Source organism: Rattus rattus, chromosome 10, assembly GCF_011064425.1.
Source record: "Rattus rattus isolate New Zealand chromosome 10, Rrattus_CSIRO_v1, whole genome shotgun sequence".
Classification (NCBI taxonomy): Eukaryota; Metazoa; Chordata; class Mammalia; order Rodentia; family Muridae; genus Rattus; species Rattus rattus.
The window spans coordinates 43800970-43818591 of record NC_046163.1 but is presented as its reverse complement, the minus strand read 5'-3'; positions in this window follow the sequence as shown (position 1 = coordinate 43818591).

The following is a 17622-nucleotide window of genomic DNA, read 5'->3' as shown; positions in this document are numbered from 1 at the left end:
GTTAAGGTAGGTACAATGTTCCATTGTCATCTAGTTACATATGCACATCTTTATGAGTGTATATTATGTACATTGAGCCTTTATTTTTAAAAAAGAAAGCGAATCATGAGAAATAAAAATTTTAAGGTAATAAACACAATAATCTGGAAAAAATTACTAACTACACTTGGCAAGCCTTTTCTGTACATAAAATCCTCGCTTTTATAGAAGCACATTCCTCGATTGCCTCCCATAGACAAAATTTTGTAATATTTACTTATACAGAGAAAGGACAGTTCTTGTGTAAGGGAAAAAGCTGTAACAAATCTAATTTGCTCCCTGAATGAAATGCTTCCTGACCCTTCTCTAGCAACTCCTTCTCTTCCTTCCCCTCCTCCTCCTTCCCTTCCTCCCATCCTCTCTGGCCCCCGTTTCCCCCATCCTCTGTCTCCTGATCCTTCCTCTGTAGTACTGAGGACTGTACCTAAGGCCTCAAGCATACAGCAATCAACCAACTATGCCTAAGGCTGAGGCAGAAGGACTCCAAATTCAAGCTGGGCCAGAGCTGTAAAGTACGTTCATGGCAACATGGGCAACTTAGAAAAACCTGCCTCAAAATAAAAATTACAAAAAGGCTAGGTTTACTATTCAGTGTAATGCACTTGCCTAGCATATGTGAGGCCTTGAGCTCAAACCCATTAAACCAACAAACAAAAGTTATTATTGTAAATGCTAAGAACATTAAAAAGGATTTATGAGCAGATAAAGATAAAGGTAAATTACAGAATTGAAGTCCAGGAGCTATCAAGCTAACCTAGTATGTGAATCTTTGAAGGGCTTTATAGAATGCAAAAGTTTAAAGAATACACTCTTGAAATACATGATAGCCCACTGCTATCTTGTGTGCAAGAGTGACCGAGAATATTGTCTATGGATCCCCCATTTTGGGACTTGGAAAAGCCAAGCTGGCACTGACCTAGCAGCTTCCACTCTACTGACTAGCTTTTAGAGTTTATGTAAACTGCTGGTCACCAGTCATCAATCAAGAAAGGTCATCAACAGAGTCTGACCCAGTTGTGAACCCTGCAAGCCATAATAATGCCTAGCCTAGAAAGACGTGGCCAGGGTGCAATAGTGAGGTGAATGTTATGCTTCGCAATGCTTTGTGGGCAAACGAGTCTCTGATTGGATCTAAGGCCTGCTGTGCAGGAAATATTCATACTCCATCTGTACCTTTGGTCAAGAATCTATGGGGGGAGCTCAGAAGCCCCATGACTGTAAGCCTACTTCTATAATTATGCTAAACAGATATGATATTAAACCGCCTTCTAAAGATCAACCCCTGTACTTACATATTATGGTGGTTCTCATCAGAGTCCTCATCAGAGAATGTTTTAATGGTAGTTAATAACGAAACTCAAAACTGATCAAAATGCAGAGTCTAATATCTGTGTAGTGCACAGTCATAGATGAAACAGTTTTATCACACCCCCTCTCCCTCATGAGATATCCCAGAAGAGAGGTCAGGCAGACTGTAAGAGGACTAGGTCAAAACACTTTCTTCTGGCTATGACAGAACAGTACTCATAACTTACAGTAACTGTGTCTACCTGCCCAAGGTCGAAACAGTCAACACAGATTCCAACACAGACTCCAACCCAGCGAAGGGAGGGGCTGAAGAGACTCCAGAGAAAAGGGGGCAGTCCATTCTCTTTAAGGATATGGCCCTTGGTAGGCTTGAGTGGATGGGCCCAAAGCCAGAGATTTATGGGCAGAACTAACTGGGCTCAGTAGGTTAAAAATAAAGAGAATAGGACGTGAAATTGGGAGGAAGATGTGAGCTGTGATGTGATAGGAGTAAAGAAGAAATTGTAGAAGTTAAATATGATTCGGATATATCATATGCATATATGAAATTCTCAAAGAATAAATAGAAATACATTAAATAAAAGAATAGGCTTAGAGAATTGGCTTAGCAGTTAAGACGACTTCCTGCTCTTCCAGAGGACCAAAGTTCTGTTCCCAGCACACATGTAAGCCTGCAAACACTTATACCTGGAACTCCAGAGGATCCAGTGCCCTCTTCTGTCCTCTGCAGTCACTTACACTCATGTGGACATACCCAGAAGTGCCCATACATATAAGTAAAAGTAAAATAAGTTAATTTTTTTAAAGAGTGCAATCTACTTTTAATTAAGCCTAAAAATTCTTTCCATCTGAATACAAATATTCTTGATACAGAAAATCAGTGCTGTATATTTGCAGCATATATGTTGCATAAAACCTTGATGTATCTAATGACCAAGGGGATCTTAGATCCAGTACCATTTGGACAGTTAATTTTGTTCCCTTACTGGTTATTAGTCCATCGGAGTGTTTCAGAATTTAGGAGTACTCAAACTCCTAAACCACAAACCTGCTAGACCAGAGCCTAGCTTAAGTCCTGTGTCCTAGCTTGCTTTCTATGGCTGCAATAAACACCACGAACAAAGAAACTTGTAAGTTTATTTTGCTTACATATTCTGATCACAGTCCATCACAGAGGGAAGTTGGGGCAGGAGCAGAGGCAGGGACCTGGAGACAGAAACTGAAGAAGAGGCCAGGGAGAGACACCCCTGACTACCTTATTCCCCTGTATAGCCCAGGCTTACCTGCCCTGGGGGGATCCAGTTAGAACAGCTAGGATTTGGTCTGACCCCAGTCACAACAATAGTACATGTGAAGAGCAACATGGAACAGAAAAGAGCAGAGCGTAGACCCGGACTGAAATCTATTGAACGTACAAAATGCCAATGACAAAGCAGAAGTAAAGTGAATAAGAGTGGGCAGGTAGAACACGGGGGAGGGCAAGGGACCAGACTAGTGCTCCAGTGTTGCCTTAAGTAGTCTACCTGGCACATTGCCTTCCCTCTGTGGCTCCTGGGAGGCCCCAGAAATGCAACTGGAAATCATCTACCATATTGTAATTAGCTGAAGGAAGCGTACCTGTTTAACCAGGCAAAAGCGAAGCGTTAGAACCACAGTCAGACTAAGTGCTGCAATAGTGGGAGAAAAAGCATTCTGCACTCCCCCGCATGGTAAACAAGGACCACGAAGAAATTTACAAGCAAGCAGACTGAGCCCTAAGTGCGAGGCCTCCAGTGGAACTTTTGAATCTTCATCTACTAACTTGAAAGAGTGTCTGGTACACTCTAAATTATTTTTAAATAAATAAAAACAAGAAGGAACTGAAACAAAGAGCAATTAAATTACTTGCCCAACGTTGTCATCCAACGTTGTCAGAATTTGAAATGGAGATCCCGTTCATGAGTCTTGGACCTAGCAATCTCATTCTGCTATGTGGCATGGAAGACAGAGCTGGAGTTGAGCCAGCGCTATGGAGAGGACGTTTAAACGTTCTCTTCTTACCCGGTTTGAGTCTCGGTCAAGTTGGATATCAATTTTCACTGTTATCAGATTACTTATTTGGACTGCCTTAGTCTTTGTGTTGGCAAAGCTAAACATCCAGCCATGTTTGTTAAGTGTTTTTAAAGTGTCGCAGCACAAGGTGTGAGACACTTTATAGGAGAAATAATAAATCCTTTTGACCGCAAAAATATTACACAAATCACTTTAAGTCAGTTTTGGCCTCTTCTCCCGAGTTTTCTACTTCATCAGAAAGAACTCTGTGCTTGCCTGCGTGGGGCCTGCAAGGGCTTGGAGAGTCGTCAGTCCTAACCCAGGCTCCATTAGGAACGTGTCATCAGCTCCCACTTTAGCCAAATGCTAAGCAACCTTCTGCTTATTCCACTGCAGTCACTTAGAGTCGTGATGGTGGTACAGATAATCCAGATCAGGATCTGGTGAGTGCCATGCAGCAAACTAATCAAGAGGATTTAGCTCAGTGGTAGAGCGCTTGCCTAGCAAGCACAAGGCCCTGGGTTCGGTCCCCAGCTCCGAAAAAAAGAAAAGAAAAAAAAAAAGAAAGAATGGTCCCAGCAGAGGGGGGTCTCTCCAATGGGGCTGTGGATGGTAATTACACTATAAGGAAGTGCACGGTGGCAGCTGCTTTAAATAACAAGATACATCTCTTAGCCAAATTTAAAAAAAAAAAAATCAATTTTAAGTCAAGGTAAGAAACGTGTTGTTTCATGCTTACCAAAGAATTTTAAATATTACAATTTAAGACTTGATTTTGAGAATCGTCAGAAGTAGGATACAAAGCCATTATGCAGCATAGTGGTGAAGGACACACAAGAGTGACGAAACCAAATTTTGAATGGCAATTGATTCTGTCCCTGGTAAGCTACAATCTTTAGACGGTGCCCCTGCTCTGTTTAGGCCTCAATCTTATCATCTCTAAAACAGTTTGTCTTCATAGAGTCGCTGGAAGGGTTTAGATGTTTAGATGTTTATATAGTTAAGAGTTTAGTGTTCTGTCTGTTTGTATCCTGGGGGGGGGGGTATCAGATCCCTTAGAACTGGAGTTACAGTTGCAAGCTGCCATGTGGGTGTTGGGAATTGAACCCAGGTCCTTTGGAAGAACAGCCAGTGCACTTAGCCGCTGAACCATCTCTTCAGCCCCTAGTTGTTGATAGTGCTAAAAGCATGGATATCTGGACAGCACAGGGTAGTAACCAGTCAGAGATGTAAGAAATTTGACCTCTGAGTTCATTTGTGTCACATGCAGTAAAGTTGCATCCAATGTCTACCACAATGATACTTACATCTCAAAATCTCATCTTCCTTCATGTGTCTCTGTCTAAGAGGGAGCAGCCACCGAGGGCATAGCTTGTGGAGATACAACAGATGTCTTTCCAGAATTGTTTCCAGTTCCTTCTGACTTCCAAGGACATCTGTCCTCAGAACAAGATCCAGACTCAGTGGTACCATAAGCTTTTTTTCAGAGTGCTATTGAATGTCACCTCAAGGGCAGCACACTTCAGCTTACTTCCTGTTAGGATTGATTCCTAATATCAGAATGACTCAGCTGAAAAGGCATAGTCGATATTCACAGGATGTTTAAAAATCCAGCATTCTAACTTTATGCAACATAAATCCATGTGACTCAAACAGGGTGAAACCTTGAGACGTGCCTGAATTTCTGCGTGACGTTATAGAGACTATATTAGTCCAAATATTAGACTGCTCTGAGAGTAGAATTAGACTGAGCAGCCTAACATTAAGAAACACAAGTGTTTATATTGTAGGTGAATTTATTTTAACAAGTTTTATTTGTTTTTGTTTCAATTTATGCTTTATTAAAATAAAGTTCTATCTTAAAATTATTCTAACTGCACTTCTTTTTTTTTTTTTTTCTTTTCTTTTTTTTTGGAGCTGGGGACTGAACCCAGGGCCTTGTGCTTGCTAGGCAAGCGCTCTATCACTGAGCTAAATCCCCAACCCCCTAACTGCACTTCTAACTGTATTGTCTACACTCACTGTGACAAACACCTTCCCAGTATCAGTTCCTTTCTGAGTACAGACTAAGGTTTCTACTGACATCGTCATCCCCTTAACTCATCTGATCAGTCATCACAACTAAGTCAAGAGAGTGATCTCCAGCCAGTTAGTTAAAATGTGATGAAGCAGATCTCAGAGTTCAATAAAACCAACATGGATGCTCAACATACGGCCAGCAGAAGCTGAGGATGAGCCTAAAAATCATTCTCTCTTTGTAATTTTTCTTCCTAGATGCTAATGCTGTATCGGGTATCTGATGTAGTTGTCATATGAGATTACACAGTCAAGCTGGTAGCGGTGTCAAAGAAGCAGCACTTAGTAGGACCATCCAGGATTATGTAGTGGCTTCAGAGATGCAGGTGTGTGCAGACTACTTAAGAGTGTTGCAGGACATGAACTTCCCAAGGAGAAGACCATAGCGCTAACACTAATTTCTCATCTGCACTACTGGGACACTTACCTTGAAGGCTGAAGCCTGGGTCTTTTGAAGAGTGGAACACGTGTAACTTTTGAGTTATGTGTTGAAGGAGACAAGACAATACAAACCCAGTAATAAAGTTCAGGCAGACATGTTCATGAAGACAGACCCGGGGGCATAGAGGATTGCCAGAGTAGTCTATCACAAAAGGAGATGGTTTGGATAGTAGACTATTAAAGACAAATGAAGGTTATGCATCGGGACAAGAAGATTCCAGAAAAGCATACTATTTTCACAACCACGGGATCTCAGAGTTCTAACCTCTAGAGATAAAGTGGAGTTCGATGTTTCACTGCTGTCGAAATCAATATTTCAACACACAGGAGAAAAAACATCTGTGAATAATCAATCAACTGAAACACAAAACAAATCGTTTGAAAGAAAGAAAATACAAAGTAAAACTAGAAGAAAGGTCACTATGGAATATCCCCCTTACCAGATAGACATTGTTTTGTTTGGACGGATACTCAGCTGTACCTTAACTTCCTCATTCTCAGGTTTCAGAGAATTCTTTACCTTTTAGATCCAGGCATCTACACTAAGAGGACAGCCCGTTCAGGCTGCACATTGTTCCTGCCAGTTGACTCTAGCATTTCATTGTTTTTGTTTTGTTTTGTTTTGTTTTCAAGGATCTATGGGATTTCAGAGCTAAACAAAACCTAGAGATGCCTCACTTTACAGACAGAGAAACTAAGGTTAATGGTAAGTTTCACTCAAGGCCATAGAATTAACAGCAAAATTGCAATAGCTTTTGTCGGTATCAACTTAATTTCAGACACTGATCTCTGTGGAGAGCCGGCTTGCCCTGACTCCTACCATATCTTCATTCCTCTTTCTGAGGCCCTGAGCAGCCACATTCTGCCTTGTTCACCTCTTAAAATATGGTAAGAAAGAACCTTACAGACTTTATTCTGCCACTGAGTCCTTTCAAGTTTAGATCCAGCACCGTGTAGGCAGCTCACAACCACCAGTGGATCTCTATCCAGTGGATCTCTATCCAGTGGATCTCTATCCAGTGGATCCAGTGCCCTCTTCTGGCCTTCATGAGCACCGGAACATGCATGTGCATATGCACACACAGAGAGACATAAATAAATAAGGTAAAGTTTAAAAAAATAAGAGAGTAACTTTCTTTGGTTTAGATCATTGATGTGCATACATCTTTGGTACGATAGCTAGTTTTATACCTGTGTGCGAAGATTAATGTGGATATTTAAGCATGCTAAAAACAAAAAAGTAAATAAAAGCTGTATATGAATCAAAAGCCAAGAAATCATTAACAATATTAACCTTCAAAAACCCAACCCTTCCTCTCAGACACCTAAGCTTTATGTTTTGGAGGTTTTGTTTATTAAATAAGTAATAAAAAATCTGAATGAAAGCTATGTGTCTTACAAATTCTAAAACAGAATAAATCTCTGATGTCAAAAAATCTCACACCAAATCTGTGCCACGTATTTATGGCTTTTACTTTGAGTTCCTAATCACCTCTGCGCTTTTACAGATGGCGTAGATACCGTCTTCCTACAAACATCCATTTCTCTGGGACAACCTAGCCCCCCACCCATCTGGAAAGGGAAACGAAAGCAACACGTACCACCAAGTATTGAATGCATGCTAGGCTCTGCCACATACTTCATCTCACGGTAATGTCCACGGCAATCCAGAGAGGTAGATAGTGTCATTCAGAATATTTTTTAAATAAATAAATGAACTGAGAATATGTACCTTATAAGCCAAAAAGCAGAATTTGAATATAATATTAAATACTGTTACTGGTTGAATTCTATAAGCTAACCATGTCTGAGTAAGAGATTGGTAACCTTCTAAGAAGTCAGTCTATGCATGCAGACCACACTACAGTGGCTATGCAAGCTAGGCTAGATGTGGGAGTCTAGATACCACAGACAAGAATGTCATTAAGCATAAGTTAATCATGGTTACTCCCAAAGACATACCAAAGCCTCTGCTTTCCATCCACTTGACTTGAGAAATGATGATGGGCCTGACGTCTTAGCAAAGAATGAAATCTAAGTAAAAAGGGAGAAGGAAGACATCAGTCCGTCAGTGCTCAGAGAGGGCTCATGATTTTTTAACAGACATACGGCCCTTATAGGAGGTGAGATTCTGTAGAAAGCAGAGAGTCTGTGGGGAACCAGGGAACCCCACAATGTGGATTTTATTTTGCTTCTAAGAACTGGTTTTCTTTGTTGGTGGCAATCTCATTATCTCTTCCAGAGGACTGGATTGGATGCCTTCCACTGGGAACTGCTTTATGGATTATTAATGAGGTAGGTTAAAATTTGAATATCAAGGGTGTATGTGTGCATATGAGGCCGCACGTCTGCTTGAGTCTGGAAAACAAGGCGGAGAAGAAACATGAGCCAGGAGGACTAAAGAGGGACAACGGCCACAAAGAGAAAGGACTTAGCGTGTTTCAAACCCTGAATTAGAGACTCAGGATCACAGTTTTAAAGAAGCAAGGTTGGAGTGTGATTGGAATGAGATCCTACTAATTCATTCTGTCATTTGCCTGTTTATCTGTGTGTGTATGTATATATGAGCAGATACATTCCATGACATGTGGGAGCCAAAGGACAGTCAATGGAGGAGCTGGTTCTCTCTTTTCACCATGTGAATTCCAGTGGTATACTCAAGTCATTTAGCTTGACAGCACATGCCTTTACATGTTGAGCCATTTTGCCATCCCAAAGTAAGTTTGGCTATAACTTTGCCACAGGCATTAAGGGGGAAAGAGGGATTTAGAAAAAAGGACAGTGTACACTCAAGACACAGGACCAGGTGTCTTGGGAGGGGGCAATGTCGCAAATCTGATTCTTATATAATGAAACTGTCCAATGCTTGGAGTCTCTAGACTGCATTTACATAGTTCAAGTGTCCGCATGCTATCCATTTTTAAAACATTGAGCGACCACGGAGAAGCAGGTAACTTAACCCTAGTGCTCAGTTCCTGTCCAACTCGGAGATCTTGGCTAGATTATGGAAACTGAGATGATCTATGAATTAGCAATGAGGATTCTGCATCTTCTATCATGTCTAAAGCTTGCCAGTTGAAAAATAACATTAGGAAATACTAGCTATGCAAAAAAAATCATCACGTAATCCTGAGTTCCAGTGAAGTTTCAGTGATGCAAAAACTTGAGCAGCCAGGAAAAGTTTTTTCCAGTGCAATTCCAGGAAAATCATTATTCTGGACCATTGCTCCTCACCTCATAGACTGTTACACAAGAAGATTATGTTTCTTTTTGTGAGTATAATTATAAGTTCATAGAGTTAGTGACGACGTTGGTGAGAACCCTGAAAGAATGTCCTTGCATGCTTAAATGGAAGAGGACCCTGGGCATACATGCATTTCTGACCCTTCCGTCTAGCCATGGGCCCATGCTCTTCTCTTTGATGATGACCCGCATGGCTGAACTCTTCCCTTCTTTTCTTTACCATCTCTTTTTTCCTTGCTTCTTCGTTTCATCATCATTTGTCCCACCATTTGCTCACTCCAGTTCAACAGAGATTTTTAGGGAAATAGCTGCCGAGTCCCAAGCCCTGGGTATGTCTATGATGAAGCACTGTCCTCCAAACTAAACGATATCCATTCTGAAGGGAGGAACCTTAAGACTCCATAAGCTCCAATGGAGACACAACATCCTAGAAAGACACTCCTTAGGACTGAGAAAGTGAACAACTCACAAGCCTCAAGAAATCCCTGAAATGTACAAGATTCACAAGGCCTCTCCCTCCTCCAGGTTATATAAACAGGACTTCCTGCTTATTATAGAGACTCTCCAATCTTCTGGTGCTTGCTGGTCCTGCAGACAGAGCTCAGGGATGTGCAGCTTTTGTGAGCCTCACCCAGGCTGGCATAGGCTTTTTGGTGGTACAGCTTCCTTTAGATTGTCTATTCTCTAGTAACCACAATAAACTCACTAGTTTGCCAAACTAGATTTTGGTGGAATCATTATTTTGGTCTGTTGTTGGTTCCCTATCTGGGATGAAGTAGCCATTTGTTCATGTCTCCCCAGAAAATGTCACACAACTGTTGTCAGAGAAGACACCAGTAGATAGATAAGTACCCTTGCCCCCTACCCTCCAGTTATTCCTGCCCTCAGCCTCCTTTCTGGTCTGCTCTCCAGTGCTATCTGGATTCTCCTTACCTTCCTATCTATGCTGTCATCTGACTTCAAACCCTTCAAGCTTATTCTCATGGCCTGACCAGAAGTTGACTTACTGTTGCAGTGTTTGTTTCCTAACACTGCTATAATAAGGGTTGTAAAACAATAAAAAATTATTATCTCAGTTTTGAAGGTCAGAGATCTGGGGCAGATAGATGGCAATGAGGTGCAATGAGATATTGAAGAGATTCATTCCTTTCTAGAAACTCCACACAAGGACCCTCCCTTGCTTTTCCAGGTCTTAGTTGCAACCCATGTTCCTCAGCTCATAGACTCTTGCTCCACCATCAAAACCCACACTGGCCCACAAGTTCTTCCTACTTTGAATCACTCTGTCTCCCCTCCTCATTATTTAAAGAACCTTGTGACTTTGTTGGAGGCCCTCAGATAATTCAAGGTAATCTCTTTATTTTAAACTTAGTAATTTGACAATGTTAGCTGTATTTTCAACATTAGTTACTCTTTCCTTTGCAATACACCGTACAGCTTGCGAGCATGGCAGGGAGGCCGTTGCTCTATATTGCTTTATTCCTAAGAGTACTATCAATGTTCAGTCTGAAAGACTGAAAGTCTCCGACTGCTAAAAGAACCTGTGAGAATCATCTGATCTTGGCCAGGTTCAAAGGAAAGGGGTGGGGGTGTCTTTTGGCAATAAAGCTTCATTTTAAAGGGACATAATTTTTGAGATCAAATGACCCTATGATTAAATACTAGCTTTTATAACCTATGAGTTTTGTAGCACTGATAAGCCTACCTCAATTTCTTCAAATCTCCATCCCCGAAGCACTAGTTTGAGTACATTTACTCTGCAGTCTTTCTCAATGCTGAAGTAAAATAATTGTAGTAGAGGGCCTGACTCATAGGTTCCCTACTGGTGCCAATTTCCTTCCTCCACAAAATACACTAGTTTCTACCTCCCATGGGGGAGACTGCTGTACCTCACAGCCACTCGCATTGATAGCCAATCAATCAATCAGTCAAGACGCACTGAGAACTTATGTCATGCAAGGGACAGTGGAGAACTTGAGGATGGCATACAACACACAATGTCAACCTGGTTAGGGAATCCGTGTGGGTGAATGCACGAAAGGTTAAGTCACAGTAGCAGATGGTTGTCACCCCTAAAATCAGAAAGCTCCCACTAATGAACCAACCCACGTTTAATACCAGCTGAGTTCGAGAGGTGAAGATTCTACACCAGACCAAAATAAGATGATACCATGACAGCAGCAGGAGGATTTGCGAGGGCTTGGAAAGAAGAGCTGTGGTTAGGAGATCTGTGAGATACAGGGAGGTGTTTGCACTGAGCAAATCCTTTGGATTCTCTCCTCAGTAACCTTCAAAGGTCTTGTTTACTTGTTGGGAACGATCTAGTCTGAGACAGGGTAAGTCACAAAAATACCATCCCTAAACACTGTCATCTCCCACCTCCTCCCCCTGACAGCCTTCCCTCCTTGCCAAGTCCCTCCCGCCTCCCTCCCCTATCTCAACACAATATAAAACAGCCTTTCTTCATTCTGGGATTAGTTAGAAGCAATGCCCTATAATTATAGTCATCTTATCTCCTTTGAATCCACCAAAATTACCCCTTTCCTTTAGATCAGCACCATTGCCACATGATAGATGTTATTGGTAAGCTTTGTGCAATAGCAAAATGTTGTTTTCTTAAAGTGACATCTGCTCCAATAGACTAATGTTCTTATCTGACTGACTCATTTGGTGGGAACATGTCCACATGCCAACGTGAATGGGCGGGTGGGGAGGGACACAGGATGAGTGAAGCATCTGGCAGAATATTTTTTTTATGGTTTTAGATGAAAAATAACACTATTCAATTTCCTATGGAAGAACAGTAGACAGTTGTCACAGCAGGAATAATGCCTAACCATACCATGATGTCTGACGTGTACCAGGTCTCAGGGATATGGAAATACCCTGCTTCCCAAAAGCATTTTGACTCTCTGAGGGATCCTCATCCACAGTCCCTTGTACTCCATGGCCTGCATCAATCTCAGTTATCTCTACCTGTGCTCTTCTCCAGGCCTGGGATCCATATTGGAATTCATGTCCATAGAAATCTGCAGCTCTGCAATGACAAGTATTACTTCTTTGATGAAGTAAGAAAGTATGAAGTGTGAAGTTGGGGTCTTTAGTTCAAGAAAATGATTTCAGGCAGTTAGAGCATGGTGAAACAACTCAGGAGCCAAATAGCATTCAAGGAGTTGGCACCACCTATGGATTGAGAAGACAAAAGAAGCAGAGTCTCTAGAACCCATAGGGCACTGAGGGTTGGGCCACCCACATAACACAGCCACCACTATAGTCATAACATGAAGCAAAAGTAGGTGGGAGAAAATGTCCCAGCTTCTCCCTTCTTCTAGCCCGCCATCTTACATGGGGTGAATCCTTGTAAACATGGTGACAAAGGACCTAGAAGAAACAGCCTACAGGACTCAGCTGTATGACAGAGAAACAAAAGAAATGGGAATAGATCTAAAGCCAAGGATGCCCAAGGCCTACAGCATCCTTGAGTTGTGGCTACACATTCTCTATGGCTCCGACCACACCGTCTCAACATTATTTGTGGTGTGGGTGAGAAATGCCCCCCGCCCAGGCTGTGTCATTGAATGCTTCATCTTCAGTTGGTGGCTGTTTAGGAAAGTTAGGCATCGTTAAGAAGGAGAGCTTTGCTGGAGGAAGTAAATATATCAATGGGAACTGCCTGTGAGGTTTTACAGCCTGGACTTCTTCTCTTTCTCTATCTCTCTGTCTCTGTCTCTGTCTCTGTCTCTGTCTCTGTCTCTGTCTTTCTCTTTGTCTCTCTGTCTCTGTTTCTCTGTGTCTCTCTGTTTCTGCTTCTTTCTCTTTCTCTGTCTCTGTATTCTAATATGCAGATGAAATATGACTGTTGAGGTATATTCTGTAAAGGAATCTCTGTATTGCCAATTGTTGAACACTGTGCTATCAGAGAGCTAAGTACTAGCAGGATCTTGGTGTTGTTATTGCTGTTCCTATGGCCCATCACTGGCCTCGTGTTTTGTAAACACTCTTCCTCCCTCACCTGTTGATTGCCTTAATAAAAAAAATCTGTCAGTCAATAGCTAGGCAGGAAAGGGAAGGCGGGACGTTTGTTGTGAGAGAGGATCTCTGGGAGATGATCTCTAGGAGACTGAGGAGGGTGGGTGTCCTGGGACTGAGAGGAAGTTCCAAAAGTTAGACTCTGATGGTGTCTCCCCAAATATCTCGCTAAAACAAAATCTACCAAAAAAAAAAAAAAATCATGCTTCTGAGCAAGGAAAGGTACCACTGTCGATTTGATGAGTCCAAGAATCTAATCTCCCACTGGTGTCAGAATGAAAATGGTACCTCTGGGAAGAATGCATAAGAAAGAAAAAAAGGCTACAATATAGAGTTGGGGAACATGGGAGGCATTAAGGAAAGGTCAGCAGGAAATGGCTGGAGGGACAAAAGTGAGGGGGGAGGTAATACACTTCTATTTCAATTAAAATCATATTTCAGAATGTTGAAGAAAAAAAAGAACTAGCTACATGGTTGTAGGCCAAGATAATAAGGTTAAGTTAGATGAGTTAGCTGGGAGGTAGCCCAAACTAAAGGTCTAAACTCATAAATATTAATAAGTTTCTACGTCATTATTTAACCACTGGCAGGTCCTGGGTCCTGCTCTAGGATGTGACCACTCTCTTCTCTGTCTGTCCCGCAGTCAGGCAGGCTTCTGACTCCTGCTATCACACCTTTACTGAATAATGAGTCGTCTGGAACTTTAAACCAAAATAAAACCTTTCTCTGACTTATTTTTGTCAGAACATTTTGTTACAGCAACAGCAGTGTGACTAATACTCACTAGCTGACATAGGCTTCACCTTTCTTTTCCTTTCTTCCAGATGCTTGAAATACGGATGTGATGGTGAGAGCTGAAGCAACCATCCTGAACCATAAAATTCAAGGTTCACCTCGAGGATGAAGAACAAAACAGAAGGAACTTGGGTTCCTGGTGATCATGCGGCTGTTAGAGGCGCTTACCTGGGCATCAAAGGGAAATGAACTTACCACGACCAATCCACTCCCATAATTCCTTCGAGGTGTCTCGAGACTGCTGAAGGCTCTCATGCATTTATTCAATCACATGGAAACAAGAACAGACTGCCCAGCATGGCCTTGTCTCGGGAAACATTTTTAAGCATGTGAAACTCCAGCACCGCTATGTGCCCATTATGGAATGGAATTAATTTTGTTTTTATTTCTGCATTCAGAAATAGATTTTTCTGAATAATAAACATCCAGTAATGCTTATCAACTCTGTTTGACGTTAACAGTATGGAATGAGGAAGACTGCGATAAGCGGAGCCCCTGAGAATAATGCTGTTTAAACTTTCGCATGAGGGCGAATGGCCTGTTGCTGGGTCCGAGGCTCAGAGCATTTTGAATGAGTACACCAGGGCCCTGGAGATGTTGTATCCTTAGCAAGTTCCAGAGGACTGGTCTAAGTTAGATGCTACCACAGTTAGAGAACAGAGGCAAGTCGTTGTCCTCTCCACTTACAGGTGCATAGATGCCTCTAAAACTATGTAAGCCGGGCTGGGGACATGGCTCAGTGGCTAAGAGTCCTTGCTGCTCGGGTGTGAGGATTTGAACTCAGATCTCCAGCACCTATGCACAGAGGTCTAGGTGTGGGTTTGTGCAACGATGACCCCAGTGCTGGTTGGGAGAGGGGTAGAGACTCAAGAGGATGTCTGGGGCGTGATGGCCACAAGCCTAGCCCCGAAATGACAAGTCCATGTTCAGTGAGAGACCATACCACTAGGGACTAAAGTAGAAAGCGACAGAGGAGGGCACCTGACCGCCTCCTCTGGCCTGTGCCTGCTCGAGTGGGTACGCACCTGCTTGAGCGTGTACATGCAGCCCCACAAGTGCACGCACACAAACTCACAGAAGTGAAATGTAAAAACCTGAGGCTCTCCGTATTCCCACAGCAGGATAGATCACTGAAGAACCAGGGTCACCCTGAATGGGACTGTGGGTGGGTCCAAGAGATTGGATAGAAGGGCAGTGTGAACATCCACAAAGCTACCAGTGGCTGCCAGTCTGTGGTCCACGTGAGTCCACAGTTGCTGTCCATATCGCCCAGGGGCATGCTGTGCCCTCACAGCAGTGGCATTGCAGTGGCCTCTTCAAAGCTGAGACCGCTGAGCCGTAGACGAATGAGAGCAATTTGGGGAGACTTTCAGCTTTTTAGCTGTCACAGATAAGTATACAGTGAATGTCCCAGAAAAGAACGAACCAAAGAAACAAGATGGGAGCTTGCCATTCAAGCTCAGCCTCAATGCACGTCTGCGAGCTCACCACCCTCCTCCAACTAAATTACTACCCCTGTGTGCCTCCCACACAGAGATACCAGTGTTGCCAAGGAGCGTGGGTTAAAATGCAACCCTGGTGAGCTCATCCACTTCAGTAAAAATGTGTATGAGATTTTATGTCGACAGCAGGGCAGAATAAGTGGTTTTTGCAAGCCTGGAAATAAATTATTGGCTGTCTAAACATCTACCAAATTTAGATGCCAGCGGAACTAAAGACTTCTTCCTCCTTTCTTTTCCTGTTCCTCCTCCTTTCTCCTTTTTCTCTTCCTCTGCCCATGCTGTCTCCTTCCCCCTCATCCCCGCCCCTTGGAACAATCAGGGCTTTTAAAGCACTGCTTGGCCCCATCCTCAACAGTACTCCCTCTTCTCTACTTCAGAGGCAGAGCCACAAAGATGCTCACATGCTCTCCCCAGGCTGGGGTGTTGCAAATGTCCTACTATATTAGCACTCACTGTGGATTCTTACCTAACTTGTTCTTTCCTATGATGGCTGAAAATAACAGGTCCCCAGTTCTAACATTTACCAGACACAAGAGCCCTTTTTTCCATCAACTTAATGTTTGTCTATCTGTTCGTTGGCAATATAAGCCCACTGATGTTCTTTTTATTTTTCAGATTTGGTAAGAATTTATTCAATATCTCTCCCCTTCTTCCTTCCTTTCTAATAGAGCAAACTACTACAAAGTCCTTTTTGAGTATACTGCTTCTGTGCTGGAACTGCCATTTCTCGTTCCTGGTTCCTTTTATTACAAATTTGTATTGATGAATTGAGGTCTGTGGTACTGAAAAGACAGCTCAGCAATTAAGAGCACTGTCTGCTCTACCAAAGGACCAAAGTTCAATTCTTACCACTTGCATGGCAGCTCATAACCACCTGGAACTCCAATCCCAAGAGACCCAAAGCCCTCTTCTGGCCTCTGTGTGCACTACACACACACACACACACACACACACACACACACACACACACACACACACATGGTGCACAGGTAAAGACATAGATAAAACATCCACACATACATATTTTTTTAAAGATTTTTTTTAACATTTATTTATTTATTATGTATATGCCATACAGCTTTCTGCCTGCATGTATGCCTGCCATACATATTTTTTTAAAAGATAAATTGGGAGGGTTGGGAGTTTAGCTCAGTCATAGAGCACTTGCCTAGCAAGTGCAAGGCCCTGGGTTCGATCCTCAGCTCTGGAAAAAAAAAGATAAATTGGGGTCTTGTATGATAGTTGAAATATACATATAATAATTTATATACGTGAGTAAATGTGTAGATGGACACATATTTACATAAACATGTATATCATCTCAAAATCATGATTCATATAGATGCTGTTAATACAATCTAAGCTTTTGAGATTTTTCCTTGCCTACCCCTTCCATACATGTCCTTTGACCACAGTGAGTTACTTTAGCTCTCAGAAGATGCATACAGTGGCTCATATTCTTAGTCCTATAAAATAGCAAAAGTAGACTCAGACTTCTTTGTCCATCCAGGTAGAAGAAGGAATTCTACTCAGAAGTTTAGAATCCCCTAGCTTCTCTCCACTGTTCAAGACTTAGGATATATTGTAAAGGCCATGTTCATAACTCTCTGGTTTGCTCAGTCTTTTCCTCCGTCTGTGTGGTTACACAACTTCTCTAAAGTGTCCTGAAGGTCTGCTTGCTTCGGCTTACTCTCAATGAAGGTCGTCTTTTTCTCCTTCCCTCCTGTTTGCTTCACTGGTGTTTTGGTTTGGTTTTGGTTTTATTTTGTTTTGAGGTTTTATTTGTTATTTTGTTTTTATTACTTATTTTTTGGTTGGTTGGTTGGTTGGTTGTTTTTTTGAGACAGAGTCTCTATAATAGCCCTGACTCTCCTGGAACTTGCTTCGTAGACCAGACTGGCCTCAAACTCAGAGATCTGTCTGCCTTTGCCTCCCAAGCACTAGGATTAAAGGCATGTGCCCCCACTGCCCAGCTTCAACTGTACATATTTTTTAAGGTACACCATACAAGTTCCTTCAAATAACAAAACTGCACATAAAGTTATTCCTAGATAAACACCACCCCTTCCCATACTCACTTTGTTTCCTTTCCAGCCCCATCATTTTATGTTTTCTGGTTTATTCGTATTTCTTTTGATAAAGAAAAATATGTGCATAT